Source organism: Lissotriton vulgaris, chromosome 11 (assembly GCF_964263255.1).
Source record: "Lissotriton vulgaris chromosome 11, aLisVul1.2, whole genome shotgun sequence".
NCBI lineage: Eukaryota > Metazoa > Chordata > Amphibia > Caudata > Salamandridae > Lissotriton > Lissotriton vulgaris.
Genome location: NC_141699.1, coordinates 409,212,042 through 409,235,811, shown reverse-complemented (window position 1 = coordinate 409,235,811; position 23,770 = coordinate 409,212,042). Strand labels below are relative to the sequence as shown.

The window sequence follows — 23,770 nt, the reverse complement described above, 5'->3', positions numbered from 1 at the left end:
GTAGAATGGAAAGGAACACATACATTATAAATAACGGGGTTTGCTCCAATCGTGAACAGGGTGAATGGTCAAATGAACACATTAGAGCTGAAGGCAGAGAGGGTTAAACGGTCTGCTGAGGCAGGCAGTGAAGTTGCCCGAGAGAAGGGGAGGGTGTCAGTATTTTGCTCCATTGAGCAACAGAGAGGAGGAAGAGGAAGGTCGTGACTGTAATACACAGAGAGAACCGCGATCCGAGCCCCCCAGCGGCGGAGCTTCCCCATTCCCAGTACCCCCCTCCAGCCAGGGAAGGAGACCCTCGGCGGCCGGAGCGCTTTTAAGGGTGGATTGTTGCCTCTCCCGCGGCTGCCTGTGCACGCTTTCGACTCCAGCAGCACCGTCATGGCGGATCCCAGGAGCAGCGGCCGATACCAGCAGTTACAGAATGAAGAGGAGCCAGGAGAGAATTCACAAGCAGGAACCGATGCCCCACCGCCATACAGCAGTCTTACGGGAGAGAATGGAGCATTTTTCGATTATAAAGACGAGTCTGGCTTTCCAAAACCACCTTCGTACAATGTTGCAACCTCACTTCCAAGTTATGATGAAGCAGAACGAAACAAGATTGAAGCCACTGTTCCTCTGGTTCCTGGGAGAGCGGATGATTTTGTTGCTCGGGATGGTTTTGATGAAGCTGATCAGCTGAGGATAGGCAATGATGGGATATTCATGTTGACGTTCTTCGTGTCATTCCTCTTCAACTTGATTGGGTTTTTCCTCTCCTTCTGCCTCACCACCTCAGCTGCTGGACGATATGGGGCAATATCTGGATTTGGCCTCTCACTCATCACGTGGATTCTGATTGTTAGATTTTCCACCTACTTCCCTGGATATTTTGATGGCCAGTACTGGCTCTGGTGGGTTTTACTTGTGTTAGGTTTTCTACTCTTCCTCAGAGGATTCATCAACCACGCAAAAGTCCGTAAGATGCCAGATATATTTTCAACTCTCCCCAGGACCAGGGTCCGTTTTATCTACTGAAGAACATTTCTGGGCCAGGCCTTCCTGCATTTATGAATTCAACGTCAAGCGGCAACCGGACACCTGCCGGAAGTGTTAAAAAGCTCGGTGCGAAAAAGGAAACAAGATCAATTGCTTTACAAAGAACATATTAAAACGATCTAAAATAAAGTACTGTTGTAGAAAAATATTTCTTTATATTTGTTTCAAGGTGTACAATTTTAATAGTCCACGCAAAAAAACCTGTATACATTGAATCGTTAGTGGCTACTGTCTGAAAAAGCTATTGCAATCAACTCTGTGATGTACTAATTAATATTAAATGTCTTACATTATTTTGGAGTCATTTGGTAGCATGGAGTATGACCCCGCGGCCAGTAGGGGTCAGTCTTGCTTTAATTTTTCTTCATACTAAAATTACTGTGGAAATCTCAATATTTTAGTGTAAAAAAAAAACGTCTGAGGCTACCAGCCTTCCAAGAAGGGGTGTCAGGGGTGCGGGTCACGGAAGATGGAAATTACTTATTGTTATAGCGTAACTGAACACCAAACACGCGTGCTGTGAAAGAGTACAGTCTGTGTTGCATCCCAAAGTAAATGTAGGGTGGCTAATTGACGTTGTTGTGGTATGGTTTTGGTTGGCATTAAGCGCTTAGTGCTCGAGTTTGAATTATTGTAGCCCATATTCATAATCGTGCAGTGTAGCTTTACACATACATTGTACACTTTTTTGGATCGTGGAAGGATTGTTCAGCACAGCCCGTAAAGATGACAATGTAAGTATTAAGGTATTGCTGGGTTTGGAAACTCGTGTGGTGTTTTTGTTAGCCACGTTTCTGCTTACTGTGAAAATGGTAACCTTAACTTGAAAATAGCAAAACAACGTCCTCAACCAGCTGCGACTGAGAAACCAGAGCCTCCGACGAGGACATTAGATAAGGGACAGTGACTGAATGCCAGGTGAGCTGTGCTGAGGGATGCACAGTGACGTCATTAAGCTGTGGCACACTTTAATTTTATTGGACGGAACTTCCACTGAGAACCTGTATATTTTCAAGCAGGAAATACCATTTCACACCCAAACTGCAGTAATCTATTTGAAGAAAATGGCTCAAGAGATCACCCTCCTAAAAGAGGGCCATAATGTGTGGATATCCTTGTTCTGTTTGTTTGCTGGGCTTCTGAGACGAATTCCTAATATAAATGTTATTTTTGCTTTCTAAAACTTGTGCATTATAAGTGTAAACTGGCATGCACTTTGTGCTTTCTGCCAAGCAGCATTTCACTCTGGAGTTTTACTATGTTATAACTGTAAATATAGGACAACATTAATAAATGTCTCTAAAGTAGAAAGAAAAAAAAAGAATTAGGAAGCAAGAGAGTTGTGGGCGAGATTGATGAGCCCCTGGTACAAAGTTAGAAACAAGCATTTACAATGCAACGGTGTCGGCATTATTAAAGGTAGAGCTTTGGCATTGCTCATGACATTTTTTTCCATTTTTAAAAAATATATAAATAAATGGTATTGTCATTGACAATGGCAATAGGTGAGCATTAGAGAGTAGTAGAGAGTATTCGCGGACACAAAGCCCAACACACGGAAAGCCACACATACACAGAGAGCCCCACACACACAGAGCGCCCCACACACAGAGCCCCCCCCACACACAGAGCCTCCCCACACACACACACCCCACACACACACACACACAGAGCCCCCCACACGCACACACAGAGCCCCACACACACACACAGAGCGCCCCACACACACACACACAGAGAGCCCCCCACACACACACACAGCGAGCCACACACACACAGAGCCCCCCCCCCACACACAGAGCCCCCCCACACAGAGCCCCCCACACACACACAGCCCCACACACACACAGAGCCCCCCACACACACAGCTCCCCCCCACACACAGAGCCGCCCCATACACACACAGAGCCCCCCCACACACACACAGAGCCCCACACACACACACACACACAGAGCCACACAGAGCCCTACACACACACACAGAGCCCCCATACACACAGAGACCCTCACACACACACACACAGAGCCCCCCACACACACAGAGCCCCCCACACACACACAGAGCCCCCCACACACACACAGAGCCCCCCACACACACACAGAGCCCCACACACACAGAGCCCCACACACACAGAGCTCCACACACACACACAGCGAGCCACGCACACAAAGCTCCACACACACAAGTAATTTGCTTCTCCGCCCGAGATGTATACACAGGGCTGGCTGGGAGCAGCACACCCCAGTGACTGCGAAATGGCAGCTTTGCATACGACAAACAAAGTACTTAGAAAGCTCATGGTTTTAGCGTTTCTTAACTACCTAAACACGTGTGATTTCTTTGTAGTGACTGAAAACCAAAGCCGTAAAATAACACGTATCCTCTCCTGAGTATCTACTACCCTCTTCCACTGCCTCGTGCATCCACTAAAATAAGGGGCTCTTCAAGAAGCCGATTTTGTTGTTCTTACATACATAGGTTGCTTTGTCAAAACTCAAAGCCGAAGCACAGACTCCACCGCCTCTCAAAAATTGCTGTCTACAGCCAGCTGATATGGTTTGTTTACTTTCTTTGGCACTTGAAAGGAACAGCAAAGTCTTAAATAACGTCATAACATATACAAGGCAACGACTTCCAGCGCACTGCAATTTGAGCGGACAGGCCTGAAAGGAAGCACCCCATTTGAAGTGGCAACCTTAAGTATATCTTACAAACTAGGACATCCCGTGATCTGTCTTCAAATGCTATGCAGTGAGAAGGCGTCCATCCATTTAAGGGCCCGGCCCTCTTTATGCCCTGCGTTACCAAATGAGGCTGGCTAAAGCCGAAACGAAGAGGACCGGCCAACAAAAGTAGAATTAGCACCTTCCAAAAGTAGGTCTGATGCCCTACAAACTGGGAAAAAATACACCTCCTACTCCTACCGGGGGAGGGCTGGGCGTAGCTTAATACCGGCTGTAACCTGGGGCAAGATGTTTATCTTAAGACATGGGCATATGTGCGAACTGGTTACTTAAATTAATTGAGGTTAGCCATGCATAGAGACAAAGCAAAATGAAGATGAGAGATTGCTAACTTCCATTTTAGGGAGAAGGGAGTTAGAAGCCTGCTTACATGGTTACATTACGGGTTCCTGGGTTGTCAGAATCAACCTTAGAATGTATTGGTTTAGTGAGAATCAATAGGCTTTTCTATCTTCTCATATTTAATTTTTGGAGGTCCCAAAGCTTTGAAACGGATGCAATGTATGCCCATGTTGTGAGAAGTTGGCCCGATATGCAACGTTCGCTATTCTAGCGACCGCTATGTATCGTTCCAACGACCCTTATGGTGTTTGGTTGTAAGTCAACCTATAGACCAGCTATCCTAGTAGCGTGGATACGAGCAGTCTAAGGCTAAAGACTCGAGAGGGCGCGTTAAGCCAGCTGTTTACCACACATGTACCCCTTGAACGCCCAGTGAAAGGACACCACACAAGTGTTATGAAAATAAACAGTATATTTATTAAGAATCACAACAGCCCTGTACTCTTTATGAGGACAGGGTACTAAGCACAAACCAAATCTCTTAGGAAAATACTTCAAGTGCACAATTAAAACAAGTGTCCGAGGACACGGAAAGTTTAAGGTCTCGGGCGGACCCGATAAGGCAAGTCGGAAGCGAGGGACTCGGGACCCTAGAGTAAAGAGGCTATGCAGGCACCGAAATGCCGAGTTACCTAGCCACGAGGGCTGCGGCTGCACAAGTCTTACAGGCGTCGGGGTCTTCGCTGACGAGCCAGGAGCCGGAAGAAAAGGAGTTGCTGGCCGGCGACCAGTGATGAATAGTTCGTAGAGATCCAAGCCTGGATCAGAGATCGTTGACACCTGAAAGCAGAGGGGACCAAGTTCGTACTACTAGCCAGTAGTCAGAGGGTACCAGGAGGGCACCGGTTGGCCGTCACCTCGACCAGGTGAGTGGGCGACGCTAGGCTCTGCAGTCTCACGGACCAGGAGGCGTTGTCGGCGACCACGGTGGAGGTGCGAGCTGTCCCACGAAGGATGATGCTGTCGGCGTCGCTGGGCCCAGGATGGGGCAACAAGCCTTGGCAAATCTCAGGGCCACGTGGTGGGCCTAAGATGGCGTCTTGAGCGGACCAGGAGGGTCCGGGGTGCTTCTCGCAAAGATGGAAGCAAGGGCCAGTCTAGAGCAACCAGACCAGCAGAGTTGTTTGTCGGTCGTCGTCAAGGACGGGCACAAGCCAGCGGCTAGTGACCAGACAACGTGCTGAGCAGCGAGCAGAAGGGCCCCACGCAGATCGTGGAGATGCTGGGAGACTGCACTTCGGTGCTGGAGCGGCTCAGGGTCGGGGCTTCTCGGACCCCAGAGCACTCACCAGAGAGTTACCTCGATGGTCGTGCTGGTTTAAGAGCGTGCAGGTTCTGATGATGGCCGGTCCCTCGAGGTCTCGTCGCACCCACAGATCACAGCTGAGCTGATGACGTGGGTAGAGGTCAGAGGTGCCAGGGAAGCCGGTTCTCGTCGAGCTGGGCCGTCGGATCCTTGAGGAAGGACTTGCAGCAAACCGCAGAGTTCTTAGATGGTGCCCGCTGATGCAGGGTGACTACTCCTTAGTCACAAGGGAGAAATCTTGAGAAGAGTCTTGAAGTCCTTTCGTAGAAAGTATTCTTGATTCAAAGATGATCTAATTTGGAAGGGTCCCCGCTCCGGCCTTTATCCTAAAGAAAGGGGTGGGTACATGACTAGGTCCTGCCCTAAGGGTGGGACCAGGAAGGGGGGTAGTTACACCCCTCTCCCCTGCCGGACTTTCCCCAGGCCAGGGCTGTCGCCCCTGGAACTGGTTCTAACCGGCAGATGCGTAGTGAGCACCGGGGTGCCACTCCGCAGTCACCTTCTCGCAAAAGCCCTACCTACCCAGAATACACAAACCCTGTCTGGGACGGTGCGAACACCGCCCTTGACAGGAAACCCTTTGTCCGAGCGCTCCTCGCTGGAAGGACTCCCAGCAGCAGGAGGTCAGACTCGTGTCTGTGGTGGCAGCATCCATTTTGTGGAGCTGAGGCTTTAGTTAACTTTAACCGGGGTTCACAGTTACGTACATGTCGTGTCCCTCTAGAAGGGTGGAATGCTAACCTCGTCGCCAGCATTGGTGAGAGGGCAGCACCCCGATTCGTATGACACCTTACTCGACATGCCTTGATAACGCGACACCGAAGTTACCGATGTGGTACGCGTTATCATGGAACAGCCATTGGGTCTTGATTCCGCAAGCTGCAACCGGGCTCGGCTCGGGCCAGAACCTAGTTCACACGAGCCCACGCACTCTGCCTTCAGGATTGTTAAGGCCTGCCATAGGAGTGACTGATAGGGACTCGGGTGTCCATTGTATGGTTAGATATAGAACTACTATACCTAAAGCGAAGGGTGCTTACACGACTTCGCCCCAGCTGTCGTGCAGCCAGTTGTGTCAAATTTAGGAGGCCAGCCAGGGGTGGCATAATACATGCTGCAGCCCCTGGCGGCCCTGGGTACACCTATGCCCTGCGTTACGGGGTCTGATAAGGTGGCCCAGTACCAATTGGTAATGCACCTAGGGTACATGGAATCCATTTTAAAGAGAGAGCAGTAGGCCTGGGGTCCTGATTGGCAGGGTCCCAGGTCGACTATGTCCAAAACCAGCTAAAACACAGGGCAAAAAGTTGGGGGCAACCATAGTCAGGATGTACCTTCCTACACATGTATTGTGCTTTTTTAAACATATGGCTTGGAGTATGTACATTAGGCCTCTCATGAATGAGTTATCAAAGACTGTGTACTGTTTCAAACCAAAACGTGTTATCTGTTTATTAATTACAGCAACAGTATTTCTCTCTGGTAAAAGATTCAGGTTCACAATTCAAAGGACACAAAACAGCTTTTCTTCAAGCTATCCTAACGAGAAACAGACATGTCATTTCTCAGCCTGAAAACAATTCCTGTAAAACTTGTCTGGAGAAACAATTTGTAATAGTACAATCGTACGAGACAAGTGGTGGACAAAGGAAGAAGTACCAAGTAAGACACTAGAACTCAAGACGTTTGTCCGCCAGATCAAGAGAACCCGCTTAGCCATTGACACTAGACTGCAGTAATGAACCAGAGAGACATAACTACTCTCACTGTTGACTGTGCTGACCGTGAGGGGTATCCACTGACCCTGGGTCAGGCAATGCAGGAAGAAGGTGTAGCTTCCCTCAAAAGACATTCGAGTTTCCTTTCTCAAAAACGCATCAAACAAATCCATCCTGAGCCACGGACTGGAAATCCTGCTAGGGTGCACACAGTCTTTCATCCTTGCAATGACAACACAATATGTATTAATTGTGATTGGCTATTAATAATGGACATTAAAATGTTCTACCTGAAGCATTTTAGACACAAAATCTCTATACATCATATGTTATTACTGTAAGGGATTTTAACAGCAGCCTAAATAGTCGATACCTCAATGGCCTGTGGGGCTGTCACACAGTGCCTGGAATGTGAGTTACTCTGCCCCAGCCTGATGGCCTCTCAGAGGCCGCAGCGCAATCACCTGTTTATGGGGGGTGAGCCTACCTCAGCCCTGCGGGTCTTTAGAGGCACCAGATTGGTGGGCTGCAGGGAGATGTGTGCAGGTCAGACAGGGTCTGAAAATCTGTGAGAAGAAAGCGCTGAGGGCGCCACTTACCGTATCACATGGGCCCTTCTTCTTCATCATGCCTTCGTAGTAGTGTGCTGGCCTCATCAGGGCAGCCTTGGGATTGGGCAACCCAGATGTCATCTCGAGAGTGACGCCAGCCAGGGGGGCAGTGCAGGAGGAAAAGGCTGTTGCGTGGAGGAGGCTAGAGGCAGGGGCTGGTGACTAGGGCGCAGGTCCTATAGTGCTCAGGGGTGAAGAACAGGTGTCGGAGGGCGGGGCCTGTGGTGTGGAGGAGCCTGGTACACACGAGCACGGGACTGTGATGGGCAAAGCTGAAGATCAAAAGCCAGGTACCCGGGAGAGAGATCCCTCCTGGGAAAAAGATCTTGGGTGCCCAGAGTACAGGACCGAGAAGCAGGTACCTTGCACCCATGAACCAGGTCCCTCTTATGGTGGGTGGGGCTTACGGGCAGAGACCCGGAACACAGGTCCTGGAGCAGCTGCTCACGAGGAAGGCGCCAAGCATGCAGAGGAGCGAAGCAGGCACCATTCACACAGGAATCGGGCCCGTCCTGTGCGCGGAGCTAAAGTGCTTCCAGATCATTAAAGCACTGAGGAAGTTTTTCGATCTACTTCCGTTATCGGCGAGGAAAAGAGTCGCAGTGGCCTTAATAAGTTCTAGGCTGGACTATTGTAACGGAGTATATGCTGGAGCCAACAAAAGCGTTCTCCATAGGCTACAAATGGTCCAAAATGCGGCAGCCCGCCTCGTGCTACGTTGGCCCCGGAGGTCGTCAGCCTCAGCAGCACTCAACATTCTTCATTGGCTGCCTATAAGTAAAAGAATTTTGTTTAAAATTCTTTTAATTACTTTTAGGGCATTTCATCAACGTGGCCCAAAATATATACATGATGGGTTTAAAAGATATCTTCCGACGCGTCGTCTGAGGTCTGCTAGTCAGAACCTACTTACTCCTCCTCGGTTCAAGCTGGCCACAAAAGGTGGTAAATCCCTTTTTGTATTGGGCACCAAGGCCTGGAATAAGCTTCCTCTTTTCTTACGTTCATTCTCCAAAGAAGCCCCTTTCAGGAAGGCATTAAAAACTTGGATTTTCTCTTTGCCCGATGCTACATGTAGGACTTTGGTGTAACTGTGGTGTAGAATGCAGGACATCCTTTTCCCTCCAACTCTTCCATCTGAGTTGTGTGAGCGCCAAGATACTCCTTGGAGTGAAAGTTGCGCGTTAGAAATGTCTCTTACATTACATTACATTACATTACAAGTCCAGTGACCTGCCGTCCACGGCACAGGCCCATCCTCTGCGCACAGCTCTTGGGCAGGCACACAGCAGGCAGCTGGCTGAAGTAAAGGTTCGAGGGTCCCTGTGAGCCGAGCTCAGAACCGAGTGCTCAGCCTGCAACTCACCAGACCGAACACGCTTATTTCACGTTCACATAACAGGAGAATAAACAAGAACAATAAAATAATCAAGGCAATTATTGCATCAAGGAGAGTAGCGTTCTACATCGGCACTAAACTGTGTCCCTTGTACTCGGGGCCCGCCTCAGCATGTGCGCGCTGGCCTGGGCCCACGAGGGTGCAGGAGCTGCCTGCAGTATGCTTCTTCCGACGTGGTTCCAATTTGCGCATTCAAACACCATTTCTGGAGGCTGCTGGTGCCGATTTCTGCATTTTGTCTGAATCTCTTCTCATGTCTTGCATCTCCTGCCACCATAAAAGATGCGGGAAGTGCTGTTGCTCAAGAAAAACCCCTAGGACCTATGCGCGGTTGCTCATAAAAACACCCTACGACCTATTTCTTGACTCATCAGTCAAAGTGTGTAGCGCTTTTCATCTACCACGCCCCACTACCTTTCTAGTCACTCAGCCTGTAGTGCTAGAGTTATTGACGCTTCAAACTTAACTCCAGCACGTCTGACTTGGCCTGTTTAATAACCCAAGTTGCACATACCGCATGGTCCTAACCGTCCTGCACTGGTTTACTCTGCCGCACGCATGCACCCAAAACTATTCGAGTGGAGTGTAAGCAGCACGCAAACCACTAAAGTGGCAGAGCAGCCTATTTTTCGGTCTCATAGCGCTATTCATGCACCTCTTAGCGCCTGGGCAGAAATGCTGTTTGAGAGGCCAAGAAAAAAAGATCCAGGAAACGTGCGAGGAGCTGTAGATGGATATGTAGAGGAGGTGTGGATAGATATGATAGGGTCTAGTTGTGGAGTAACAAAGCAAAGGTTTTAGGCCTGGGGAGTAAACGACAGTTTACACGGAGGGAAGTGTCTTCCAATTGGGAGTGGCACAGGAGGTGCATAACAAAGCGGAGTCTAGCTTTGTATATTCACCGAGAAGAGGGGTGAGTTCGCAGTGCCTAAACTACTGAACGTGAAAGAAAAAAAATGGCATGGGCAGGGCTACATCCCCTCTCAATGGCCACCAAGCCCAGGGCAGTAGCAAGAACATCTGTAGGGCCCTCTAGGTTCGTGAAGGCCTATACGACAATCTGGAAATATTACAAGAGCTGGTATTTCGGGTCCGTGTGTGGGACATTTTTTGCTGTTTGTCTTTTACTGTTTATGTCTCTGCCAAACTTTGCCTGCAGCAAGCACAAACCGCCCTTTCCCATCCTCATTGCTTTTCCAAAAGCCACGAACGGTCCTTCCGCCGTGATGTGTGTCTCGGTCAATCCTCCCTCTGGAGAGTGAAGACAGGGCAACAGGTGAGCACGGTACGAAGGAAAGGAAGGCGAGAGGGAAGGGCAAGAGAACAGAGCAGCGTTGCAGTTACGGAAAAGAACTGAGAGAAATACAGATGGAGAAGTCCATCGAAATGAGAACGTGGGTAAAGGGTCAGAAGGTGCACCGAAGAGAAAAAGGAGAGGGAAACAGTAGAAGAGGATGAGCGAAAGGTGAGTAGAGGAAAAAGTAACAAGTTAATTAAGGAAGGTCAGGGAAGAGTAGAGACCAAGGAAAAGCAACAAGGGCAAAACATAGAACTGTGAAGGAGAGGGTAAAGAAGCAAGGTGAAAGGTAAAAAAGAAAGTGGTTAGAGCAAAGACGGAAAAAGATGGAGAAAAGTAATGGACAGAAATGAGATGGGGAGGGGAGACCAGAAAGGAAAATGAAACAAGGGATAGTTACCTTATGTCCTGGGTAGACGCTGCTCTCCAGGTTTTACCGAGCAGCAAAATGGCGGCCGCAAAGCTCCGAAAATTTCGGAATTGGGGGCGTGTTTTTGGTGTTCTGAGTGACGGATGACGTCAAAGGGCGAAAGAACGCAAAAAACACGCCCCCAAATCCGAAAGAGACGGGGCTTGAACGGAGTGACACCCCTCTCCTCCAATGGCTGGCCTCCGTTTAGGAAGACAGCCAATGGAAAAGAAAGGCGGGTTCAAGCCCCCCTAACTAAAAGACATCAAATCTTCGGACTCCGCCCACTGCTACGCAGTGCGACGGTCCTCGACCTAAAATGGAAACCAAGTAAATGCAGCCGTAAAAAGAAAGCCTGAGGGAAGATGGCAAAATGTTAATCAAAAAGTTAAGCGATTGAAGAATATTCCGCCCCAGAAAGGTTTAATTTAAATGGTTGGAAACACAAATAACCAAGAGAAAGAAGATAGACCAACAAACTGCTGACTACGATAACTCACAGGAAGCACAGGGAGAATCAAGGTACCAAGACATTCACTGAAGTCTAATAAGAACCATGAATTAAGAACAAGGTCACCAGAAAATTATTAACTTCCTAAATTACAAATAGGAAAGCAGTGAGGTATTATGAAGCTAGTCCAATCATCCCTAAATGTAATAACAGCTGTGAAAGTGACATCAGACTTTAAGTGAATGCCCTAATCTTGGTAGGGAAAGATAAAGTGGTTATTGGCGGCTTATTACTTTCCACATTTCTTCTGACAGAGAATCATTTATGAAAGTGCAAGCATTTGTTAGGTGCAAAACGAATCATCCTCAAGGGTATCTCTTGGCGCCACAATATCAGAAGAGCAGAGAGGAGACAATGGATTAGTGACTAAACAACCAGGTTTTAAGATGTTTTTTTAAACTACCCTAGGTTGGTGCAGGCGCGAATGTCGTCTGGCAGTTTGCTCCAGTAGGAGGGAGCAAGATGCGAAAATGCGCGGCCACCCATTCTGATTTTATTAATCCTCATAGGGCACAACAGCTGCTGCGATACCCTGTTGGGAGGAGTGTGCCCCCTTGATATGCGATACAATGTCCTTGCCATTGTATGTTGGGTGCAGATTCACACTTTTCAATAAAATCTGTTTGCAAAAAAAAAAAAAAAAAAAAAGAACGTCTTTTAAGCTCACTATGTACAGAGCAAATTCTATCTTCTGATAACTTTTCATATAATTTCTTTAAAGTTTAAACTCTTCTAATGCAGTTCGCTCAGAAAAGGAATCTTACTGTTGTAACCAGGCATGCTTTTCCATACATTTACGTAGTCCATGTTTGTGCACTGGATGACATTGAGTTCAATTATGCGTGGATGCGAATTCAGGCCTCAGAATTACCATGAGTTTTTCTGCTTCATTTTTGTGCCAACCTGATAGAGGGTTTTTGTAGGAATTCACATTGCCACTCATCTTCAGCTTATGTTGCTTCATCTACAGTGGAGGACTGTGGCTCAATGGTTAGAGCGGCAGACCCTGATGCAGAGTTCTGGCCAGGGATCAGGGTTCGATTCCCGCCTCGGCGGGGTCCCGGGCTCAATTTCATCGGACCTGTTAATTCTCGCCTCGGTGCCTATTCTAATCACGGGCCCCACGCTGCAACTCTGAGCAATAGCTTGCTTAGCCTCCACACCGGCCCCAACAGCGCTAAGGATGCCTGGCTTCACCGTGGGAGTGCCCAGGAGTGGACACTTCACAAGGAAAGCCAGGAGGGGTTCCACAGCGGTATGAGTATCAGCGCCAGGAAGCCGAATAGGCAACACCGCAAGATGACCGTCTGGTGACAGTGCGCTCTATAAGTACCAGGACATTTACATCTACATCTAGAAAGGCATTTTCCGTGGAGGGGGGGGGCGCAAGGGGATCACACCTGGAGAGAAGGTAAATATCTAGCTGACTCGATTTGGTTGAAGATCAGGCAGAAAAGGGTGAAGAAACAATAAAACCAAATGTATTGCGTAATGAAAAATGGCAACAATCGCCAAAAATGAGAGTCTGACGCAAACCGCACAACGTCGCAATTAGGGATTTGGAGTGTAAACAAGCTGGTATTGGGTGGAATAGCACTGTGCCAAACATGTGGCGTGTTGATGCTCGACCTGCAGAGAAGTTACATGGATGCGCTGCGTGCGTCTTTGATAAGGATTACTGTGCACTTGTTGCCATTCCTAATTACGCCATTCGATTGGAATTATAATTTCTTCACCCTTTTTAGCCTGATCATCATTCAAATCGAGTTAGCTCGATATTTTACCTTCTCTCCAGGTGTGATCCCCTTACTGCCCCCCTCTTCTTTTCATACAATGCTCTCCCTTAATATTGGAAAGTTACAATTAAATTGTATTTTCAATTTTAGAATTCACTGTGCCGCTCCATCACAGATAAGATTCCTGCCCTTTCTTGGAACTATACTACCCCATTTCGGTGCTCCCCCATAAGCATTTTCATCTCAGGCATAAACCATTATGTCCTGATGATGGTCCCCATATTTTATGGAGGGATCGAAACGTCGTCGACAAATAGTACCATGACCACTTAAATTGCAATGTAAATAAGTTATGTGAGCATTGGTACTTTAGGTGATATGTGACATAATTTGCTTGTTATTTCTACAGTCACATAAAAATGTCTGAGCTTTGAAATTCTTTTCTTTTGCTGCTGCGCCCCACTTCATTCTATGTTTTATATGGTTGAATAAATATACTAATAAATCCATTGGTTCTTTTGACATAGATTTCATTATAATTCTATCTTTTGTGCTATCCTACACTAAGGGACCATTTGTTCCTGTGCAATACTTATCTAGCCATGGCCCCTTAGATACCTTTGAGTTCCCTTGTTTGTTACAAACTCTGCTCCAAGAAGAGGCAATTCCAGGGCTTCTGCTGTTTTACCCACCAAAGAGGTAAATAAACAGAGTTTTACCAATTGAGGGTCCGAGGATAAGGAATGTCCCCTTCTTGTGTCTTGTTAAGGCCACCAGCATTTTGTAGGTCTAAAGGCCAGGACCAGTATTACAAGGAGGAAGGATGTGGTTGTTGGAGTGTAGACTCCCAAAGTAGGCATATCCAGGGAATCAAATCTGGGCTAAAGAATTGCATATCCGGAAATATTTCTGGAGCCTAAAAAAGGGTTATGCTAGAGGTTCCTTCTGAAAAAAAGCAAAAGTTTTTTTTATTTTTCCACTTCTAAATTGTCAGCCGACTTCGAAGGACGAAGTGGTGCCAAATCCAGTTCAGAGAGAGGCAGCGGTGATGGAGTCATAGGTGGAGACGAACACTCATTTGTGGTATCTTAATAGGCAAGAGCTTCTTCAGAACTGGCACCAAGGCAGGGGCCTGTGGAAGCATAGAGTTAGGTGGCAACAGAGTTGGAACCACAATACTCGCCTAGAGTTTAGTGGGACTGTCCTAAAAATATCCAACATGGCCTGGTGGAAGGCCTCGACATGGGATGGGTTGGTTGATGAAGTTGGGAACTCCGGCTTCATCTTTTACAGATTAGGAATCAGCTCAGATGACAAAGAGATCAGTGTTGGAAAACTGCGCTGCTGAGTCTCTGAAAGGTGGGGAGCAGGCCCGTCTCCTGGAGAAAGAAGAGGGCTTCTCCATCCTGTCGAATATATATTTTGTTTTTTATAACCAGATACCTCGGGTGGGGGTGGTAATAGGAGGAGGGGGAATTTACTCCTTGTCCAGTGAATTACATGACTAAGAGGACAGAAACCACTTGGGTGCATCCTTAAATGCTATTAATAAAATTAGTTTAGTTTCCTCCTCCCTAATGGCCTTTGGGTCCATCAAGAGCAACAGTCGCAGGCAGAGTGTTCTTGGGTGGATCCTAGACTCTACATACAGATGTTGAGTGGATCTGAAAAATACATCTTCTTGTAACATCAATGACATAAAAACATTGGGTGCCATACATAGCCAGATGTAGTCACATTTGGGGTGGACGGACATGTGATATTTGTCGTGAGGCTAGACACCTATTGCAGGGGAAAAGACCACTGGAACACGTCTGATGTCTGGAGGATGTTTCTAAGGTGAAGTATTTGCAGGAAGAAGTAGCCACCAAAACTGCACTGTTGAACTAGTTTTGCCTGCCATGCTTACCTTACATCTCCATTACAGGACAGCTTTAATCACCGCAAACTAACCCCAATCAGCATCCCCTGACTACCATTCCACATTTTGCAAACCACTGAATAACTGGTAATACAACTAAACAAACCACCACTACACAGAGAAAGGTTCACAGTATGAACCACATAAAACCTTAACTGGCTTGCCCACAATAAAGGAATAAAAGTAGGGTTGTCAGGATCAAGAAGATGGAAGAGGGCGAACCTTCAAACAAATCAAACAAACCATTTCAAACAAAATACAATAATCTCCTTATGGCAGAGCTATCAACCTTGTTGAATGAAAGCAATTTGCAAGAACCCAAGTTAGGGGACATCCAGCTATCCAACCTATTTTATGCAGATGACCTGGTGCTTATTAGCCGGACCCCAGTAAGCCTGCAGGGGCTGCTGGACATCATGTTGCGATATTCTGTAACAAACATGCTAAGTATCAACAAAGAAAACACCAAAGGTATGTGTTTCAACACCCACAAAACAAAAACAATAAACAATTGGTACTTAGCATCGAGCAAGCTGGAGACTATTCGAGACTACAAATACTTGGGGTTCATCATCGACAACAAGGGAAACTTCAAACCCCAATGTGAAGCCATAAAAAAAGAGAGGATTAATGACAGTGGTGGCATTAAGGAATCTAAAAAACAAGATTATTGGCCCAAGCATTCTCCCTATAACAAGGGTGATCCAGGCAAAATTAATTGAATCTATCACCTATGGCAGCGATGAGAGGGAGAGACGCTGATATTGTAGACGGCACCGTAGCGAGAGCACTGCAAATGATTTTTGGCCTGCCAGGATAGACATCCCCTGCACAAATGAGGCTAGAATTTGGGCTACCAAGAGAAAAGCTGGCACACAAAGCAACATATATAAAAAGCTGGTACAAAATAAGAAGGGGAGAACTGGAAACACTAAATGCCCTTCTGTGGAAAGAACTACAAGCCAAAGAGGCCGACCCGCAAGACTATACTTGGAGGACGCTCTGAATCAGCTGGGGCTACGACAACTATGGGATCATCCAGAGACTCTTGCAAGCTTTAAATAAAGCAGTAAACAATAGTCAAGAAATAATCTCTCTTACAGGATCAAGCCTCCCTGGCAGAGCGTGCACACAACTGGCTCACCATACAATCTTACACTAAACCCTTGCCCCAAGCATATCTCCACACTAGCTTCTCCAAAATCATGAGAGAAGTTCTTGAAATATTGTTTAGGGCTGCTGGCCTCCGCAAATCACTAGCCTCCATGGCTACGCCCTTTGACACCAGCAATATGCCGACTCTGTGGGGACGGCAAAGAAAATATAGTGCACCTCATCACCGAATGCAGAGAACTGCTACAGGAACGCTGGACCCTCCTAAGACCGCTTTTGAACAAAAAACATTTATGGTCCTGCAGACAAGCGGTGCTGGCAAGCTTCCTCGGTGACGATGTCCAACTGAGCTGCCGTTTGGTAAAATTCCTTGTAGCCACGGAAGTCCCCCTTAACAAACAGAAAGAAAGTACACCAGTTATTAGCGTTCCAGATGCAGTGCGGAACATAGCACCATGATTCTCTCTGAGAAGTCTTACACTTGTACCACTGTCGCAACAAGAAGCACAGCAACGGCAACTGCGCACTTCCTGCTCTCTAAGAGGATATAGTAATTTGGTTGGAATGAGGGCCAAACTTGGAAGCCGGTCCCTACTGTTAATCACTGGTACAAAGTCTCGAAGCCGAAGAAACAGCGGCAACGATTTCACAAACTATCTAGCAAGTCTTAGCTGCTTCCCCGAAAATCCCCCATTCTGAACAATTGGCTCTGCGAATTCTCCAAAGGCTCTTTTTGGAATTTTTCTGTTTTACTGCATGTCCTTTTGTATTACAGGTTTTAATCATTTGTTGAACTGAAATGGAGAACAAGTTAGCTTAAGACCATGCGGCGGGCCAATCCCAGACGTCCCGCATCTACTCTTGATGCTACTCTTGCACTAAGCACTTTCCCGGCACATCTGCACACAGCAATAGGTCACTCTCAATGCTGCTCTTTCACTAAGGACTCATTCCGGTATACTTGTACGCTGTTACCGGTTGTCAGAATAAGACCATGGCTAAGCAAACAATCAAGAGGCTGATTGGCTAGACCATGCTGCAAATCACAGGCCTGCAATAGCTGCCAGTCATTACCTTTAACTTATGTTAGGCCTAACCTGCCACAAACTTTATCCTTGACAGATATTTGCACACTAAGTACACCATGCACTTTACGGTAATTGCCAAATATAAAATTTAAATGGTTCCATTGGCTATGTTGACTGTTGTCCTTGAGGCAACTCTGTGCATATAGACCCGGTTACTCGTACCTAAGGACAGCACAACACTACATGTGCTCTGTATAATAGAACTGTTCGCCTAGCTCTCCAGGTTGTCCTGCCCTGGCTTCAAGCCACTAGCGCATATATCACTTTACTTTCTTGCTTACCGCAGGCCTAAGATACCCTGCTGCAATGGTCGCACTCACAAAAAGGGACCGGGACAGTGCTTAGGCTCATTTTATCCCCATGAACAACTAACCACATTTTATTAGTTTTTATCTTCCACATTCAATAGCATTCTCTTTTATTCTTGAACTGCCACAATGGTAATGTATCCAACATGTTTTTACTATGAAATTGTGTCAATTGACGAATGCTTGTAATGGTTTTAATTAACTGTAAAATAAATGTACTTACTTACTAATAGAGCAGGAATTGGAGATCGAGAACCAGGTGTCTGGGAAATATAAGGAACAGGGGTCTAGGGGAACACAGGAACTGGGGGCATGGGGCATGTAGAATTTGTTCATACCCCCAGGAAGGACTTGAGTGCCATAACTGAGTTACAAAAGACATCTAATTTCCATTCTGAAGAAAAGATCAGGCCTCTCCTAATATGGACACTGTAAGTTCAGCTGCAGAACTACTACAGAAGGGCTAGAAGTAATTTACACTGCTCTCGCCAGCCATCACAACCCCCACCAAAACACAGGAAAATCCTAACCAGCCCATCTAGAAGGGGGTCTGGTAAGACCCCAAGCAGTAACCTACACCACCACAGCTGACTTCAGTTTAAGTGGAGGGTGTAAAGACCTGCATCTCCACAGCGCTGGGAGGCCCCTGGGTAGCCAACGCGCTCTACAAATCCTCATTCCATTCCATTCCATTCCACTGTGATATGCCCCATAGAGACAACTGATACCAACTTAACATGAGTTTTGACAGTGTGTTGCAGCACATTAACCCAACGGATCCAATCTTCTAACCCTCAAGCCACCCCTGCAGGCAAACACACATACTTGGACAAGTTCTCCACCAAAGTGATAAGAGGCAATTATTGGTCAGTATCAGCTATACAATGCATAGCATTTCACTGGCTACAACGCCTACTTTTAAGTTTACTTTTTGAAGTTCATATCCCCCTTCATCACACAGCCACCACCCTCAGCCAATTCTCTACAAATTGTTTTCACATTGTCTTCTTTTATTACAGGTAAACATTTTTCCCCCAATTAATATGTCTTTCTATGAATTATCACGTTTTTGTGGACTTGTCTAATAATCTTAATAATATAACTTTTGATGTGTGTAGGAGAAGAACAATCGTGGGATTATCTAGCATATGAATGGTCATATTTATAATCGAAAATCTTTGTCTATCTGTCGGCTACAGTTACGCTTGCTGGTAGATTTAAAACAAGGTTGAGAAAGATGATCATAGATAATAATTGACTTGAATAGGGCTGATAGTTTTGGATAGGTAGTCAGAACTGGATATCATTCTAATTCCAGAGTATTTTTTGTCGTACTTCATTTACTGGTCCCAAATGAAGACGCTCATCAAATTGTTGGGACAAACATTTATTCAAACGAACATCAGTTAACAATTGTGTGACTCAATAGAAAAGACCTTAAGGTTAAGACTCTTAAAGATCTCCATTACAATTTTTAAGCCTGACGATCTCTATGAACAAGCCAGAATCATGAGTTTGAGAACCCAAGTAAAGAGATGAACAATCAGAAAAATAAAGTACAGAATAACTTTTGCAATCGTCCAAATTAGCTAGAGTTGTCACTTCTTTCAGCCTCACTTATTCAAAATCTTGATTAAGAAAGTTTAACGTCAGAACACGGTTAGCGACGAAGCTTGCCTAAAGTTGATTGCCAACGTCCGTGTCATATCAGGAGAGAAGACAAGGGAATTAATTCCTTTTAGTTTTGGATTGTATAGATTATGATGAGGTTTCAAGTTTAATGCTAAGGCTACAAATTATGCAAAAAAAATATTTAAAATGGAGGGCTGCAGTGTAAGTGCTTATCTCCATTACAAATCTTACCATAGAATGTGAGACCCATAGAGAAAGGCACAAAACGTCATAGGCTATAGAAAATGCTCCATTGTATTGTGAGGGTTATGCTGTACTAAGAAAAAAAAGGAAGAAGAAATTATTTCATACTATGCTAAAAAAACAAATACTGCCCAGTAAAACCTGTTGCCTGGAGAAAGTGAACTTAAAAACACCCACTCAAACATTTTTTACTACAGAGCAAAGGTTAAAAAAAATTACGGTATTGCCCTAGTACAGGTTAAGAGACTGGACATTTTTCACTGCTTTACTGTTGGAAGCCTATTTAAGAAGACTGTGCTCTGCTTCTGGTTAAATACTAAAACGCAAGAAAGCGCTTCATGGAATAATCCATGCATGCAATTCAGTAGCGAAAAATATAGTATTACTATCATTGACACGGGGGGGATGCCGCCTTCTCGCAATCAACCTAAGCGCGGACTTCGACACCATCTCACACAACAGACTGCTTACTAGGCTGAGTGATGATGGTGTCGGAGGGAAAGCGCTGGACTGGATCGCGTCCTACTTGAGCAACCGGACGTTTCAGATCTCGTCCTCGCAAGCTCAGTCAGACACCTTTTTCTCACCCCATGGCGTGCCTCAGGGCTCAATTTTGAGTCCGCTATTTTTTAATCTGTATCTCCGCCCTCTCGCCGATTTAACAGAGCGAGTAGGTCTAGAACTTATGACATACGCGGATGATTCGCAGATTATTTTTTCTCTTACCAACTCAAAGCCTTCATCTCCCTCTGCGCTGAAATTAGGTCTTCACGAAGTCTTCAGCTGGATGTCAACGAACCAGCTGAAGCTCAACGGGGAGAAGACGGAGAATCTCCTCCTAGGTAAAAAGAGAGATCTGTGGCAGGATACCCATTGGCCGCCATCCTTGGGTGCTTTTCCCAGCCCGGCTACCCAGGTCAGAAACTTAGGGGTATGCATCGATGATTCTTTATCGATGAAACAGCAGGTCAATAAAGTAGCTGGTACGTGCTTCACTATCCTCAAATGGCTGCGGAAGATCATCTGGATGCTGCCTGTGGATACCCAGAAGACCGTGGTCAATGCACTGATTACATCTAGGCTTGACTACGGTAACATCTTATATCTGGGTTCCAATTTAGCTGTGATTAGGCGGCTTCAACTTGTCCAGAACTCCGCAGCCAGGCTGCTATGTAAGATCCCTAGGACAGCAAGGATCTCGAAGCACCTTAAGGACCTGCACTGGCTTAGAGTTGAGAACCGGGTTCGTTCAAAGCGTTGACCTACATGTTTAAGATCAAGGCAGGGACCGCACCAAAGTACCTGCAAAATCTGGTTAGGCCCTACGTTCCTGCACGCAACCTCCGTTCTCTAAATGGAGCAAACTTTGTGGTTCCTAGATTTAAACTGGCCCATGTGGGGGGAAAGTCCTTTTCCCATCTGGGACCAGTCCTTTGGAACTCCCTTCCCTTAGCCTTGGGATGCCCTCGGGTCACCAGGCGCTATACAAATCGCTAAATAAAATAAATAAATAAAATAAATAATAAGGAGGAAAATCTCGCCAGTTTTAAGAAAGGCGTTAAAACTTGGCTCTTTAATAAATAATTGCGGTCTTTGACCAGGTTGCTTTCTGTGTTTTCGGCCTCCCAGTCCTGGCGCCGGAAACCCTTTGTGGGTATCTGCGCGCATTATAAGTGCAAAAAATAAATAAATAAATAAATAACAAAGATGATTAATGACACAACAGACTGTGCATCTGCATGTAAAGCATATAGTTTATCGCCTTGAAAATCCACATCCCCTGTGAGTGGAGGTGGATGGGGTTAAATATTATAGAATTTTAAGAAATAGTAACGAGGAAGATGTATTGCACATTATACTAATGGCACAGCTGGTAACGGTGCAGTGTGCAATCTTTTCATCAAAAGGAGGATTCAGTGGTATCTGGGAAAAAAGACACTAACTCATATTGGTACTAGAAGTTATGCCTAGGCTGATGGAGCTCACTCCTTTCTTTCTGCCTTTTGCAAACAGATTAAATTGGTTTGTGGAATCTTGTTTAAGGTCTGAACACTCATGAATACAGTGATAGCATGAAAAACGAGGAACCTCTATCAGCAGTGGAAGTAAGACCCTCCCTCGGATCAGGGAGTTTAGTGGTCTAACTATTGCTTGAGGGAGGTCGCTAGGTGAGTGGTGCACCGGACCTTAGGTGTGGTGGCGCACCCTTCTGCCAGAGGCTCTCCCACGCTCTGTGAGTAGAGGACTGCTGCAATGTGGAGCGGATTGACCACCACATGCAGGCACACCTGGTAGCATGTCTGCACCAGCTGGGGTGGAGGGTGTTAAAGGGGCCCCTGAGACTGTTGATGGGGCTTGCTCCTGAGCACTGTTGTTCACTTGGCCATCTCTCTTAGAGGACACCAGTGGCACTGCTTCCATAGCTCCAAATACTCCTGGAGGGGGTGAAGTTGAACATGGGGGCCTGGACTGTGTGGAGGGGGCCTGGCCCATCTACTGTGCACATCCCGATGGTCGGTGGCAAGTTGATAGTGGCCAAGGACAGGGCACCCTCCCAGACATGTATTGATAAACTCGCCTGGCCGGATGGTGAGGGCGTTGTGGCTGGAGCTCCTTTTACCCTGTGAATGGAGGCAGGTGTGTCTGGTGAGAGGATCCAGCAAGCCATTCAAAACTGCCCTAGAGTACAAGATGGACAAAATCAGAATTGATTTCTCCTTGCTGAGACATAACCTACATAAGATGGTAGAGAGTCAGGGAGGCAAAAGTCCTGTCTATTGATGGTGGAGGATATGGAGTGGCCCCTGGGTCACAATGACTCGTTTCGAAGGACATGGTGGAAGACGCAGAGGGCAGGTCATATCAAAACAACATTTGGGTAGTTGGCATCCCTGAGGGGGTGGAAGGATCTTCCATTGAACATTACCTAACAACATAGTTTCAGACCTGGATTCCCCCAAAGAAATTCTCAAAATCTTTTTTGATTGAGTGGGGTCCCACGTCACCGCTCACTGTGTACATTTTGACCTACCTCGAGAGACCTTATGCTGAGGGAAGCTCGTGACAAGTACTCTCTTACATTCAGCAACATAAGAATCTCACTTTTCCCTGACTATACTCTTAGTATAGCGTGGATGCTCTTTTCTTGCAGTGAATCAGTAAATATGTGCCAGGCCCTTCTCCTACACTCCAATATTGCCTGCAAGGCTTTGTGTGGTCTTTCAAGGTGAGACCTTCTTTTCCGATACTGCCTGGGACAGGGTTGAGGAGAGCCCCAATCTGTGGGGTCCAAGCAGCGCCGTGGTGGATGGTGCTGCCCAGCCTCCCACTGGCCGAGAGTGGATCTGGAATTGCAGACATACTGGTAGAATAGGAAGTTGCTCCCATAAAAACAGCTAGCCGGATGTTCGAGGCAGGATGACCCTCGTCACAGACATGTAGACAGCCAAGGAAGCAACTCTTATTGGGACTGGGAAGACAAAGAGGGTGGAAAACCATGCTGGATGCTGGGCTCCCCTCGCAGTGCCCCTCAAGTTGGGGGGGGAGGGGGCGCTGGTGGTTCTGGTGGAGACAGGCACCAAGGATACCGACCCTTAAGTATGGGGGCTTGTGGCTCACCATCTAAAATGGCTCTTTCGGAGTGAACTTTATTAATGATGCTTCACTAGCATGTTTGTCTCTGTTCATTCCCCTGATGTTATGCAGCACACTTTAAATGCTTGACCACTTGACTGTGTGAAAAGATGGAACGAGGGTGGGGATTCTGCACTTCATTCATTTATCCCCCACCCCCTTTTACTTATGAGCAAGTTTTTTGTTCTAATCAGCTTGGATTTTAGTGGAGAGTTGGTCCCGGGCGGGGAGTCCAATGCTTTTGGGGTGAGAGTATGGGGTTAGTGCGTTGAGTTGACATTGGGTGGTTCTGTTCAGGTTTGTGTTGAGGTTGCAGGGCAGTTGTTTTCACAGGTGTGCAGGCTAGTCACTCATTTCTACACCTTCCTAAACCATGACCACAAATACACCAGAAGTGGATCCTGCAGATGAGTACCTTCCTGGCCCCGAATAATTACCTGGAACAGGAACAGCTTGAATAATAAGATTAGGCGCAGTCCAGTGACGCAATATGGGAAGCGCCAGGCCCCTGGCTCCTTCTTTTTCAAGAGACAATTTTGTGGAGCACCCTGAGCGGGTTTTGCATTGATACGGGTAAATGAAGGCCTACCATACCGGTTTCACCTCTGTCTCTAGAAGAGTAGCCATTTTGCTATTGAAGTCCTTTCCTCTGATGGTCATGGGGACTAGTTTGGACCTGGTCTGCTGATATAAGAGTGTGAGCGGCCTTCTAGAGGG

The 23,770-nt window shown here is 46.6% G+C and overlaps 1 pseudogene across 1 annotated transcript; it reads left to right on the top strand.

Moving 5' to 3' along the window:
* The first annotated feature begins 359 nt into the window (after positions 1–359).
* On the top strand, positions 360–2,182 carry LOC147679897 (NEDD4 family-interacting protein 1 pseudogene; annotated as a pseudogene). The gene has a single exon (XR_015300918.1). The product of XR_015300918.1 is annotated as an NEDD4 family-interacting protein 1 pseudogene (transcript).
* Positions 2,183–23,770: the final 21,588 nt, after the last annotated feature.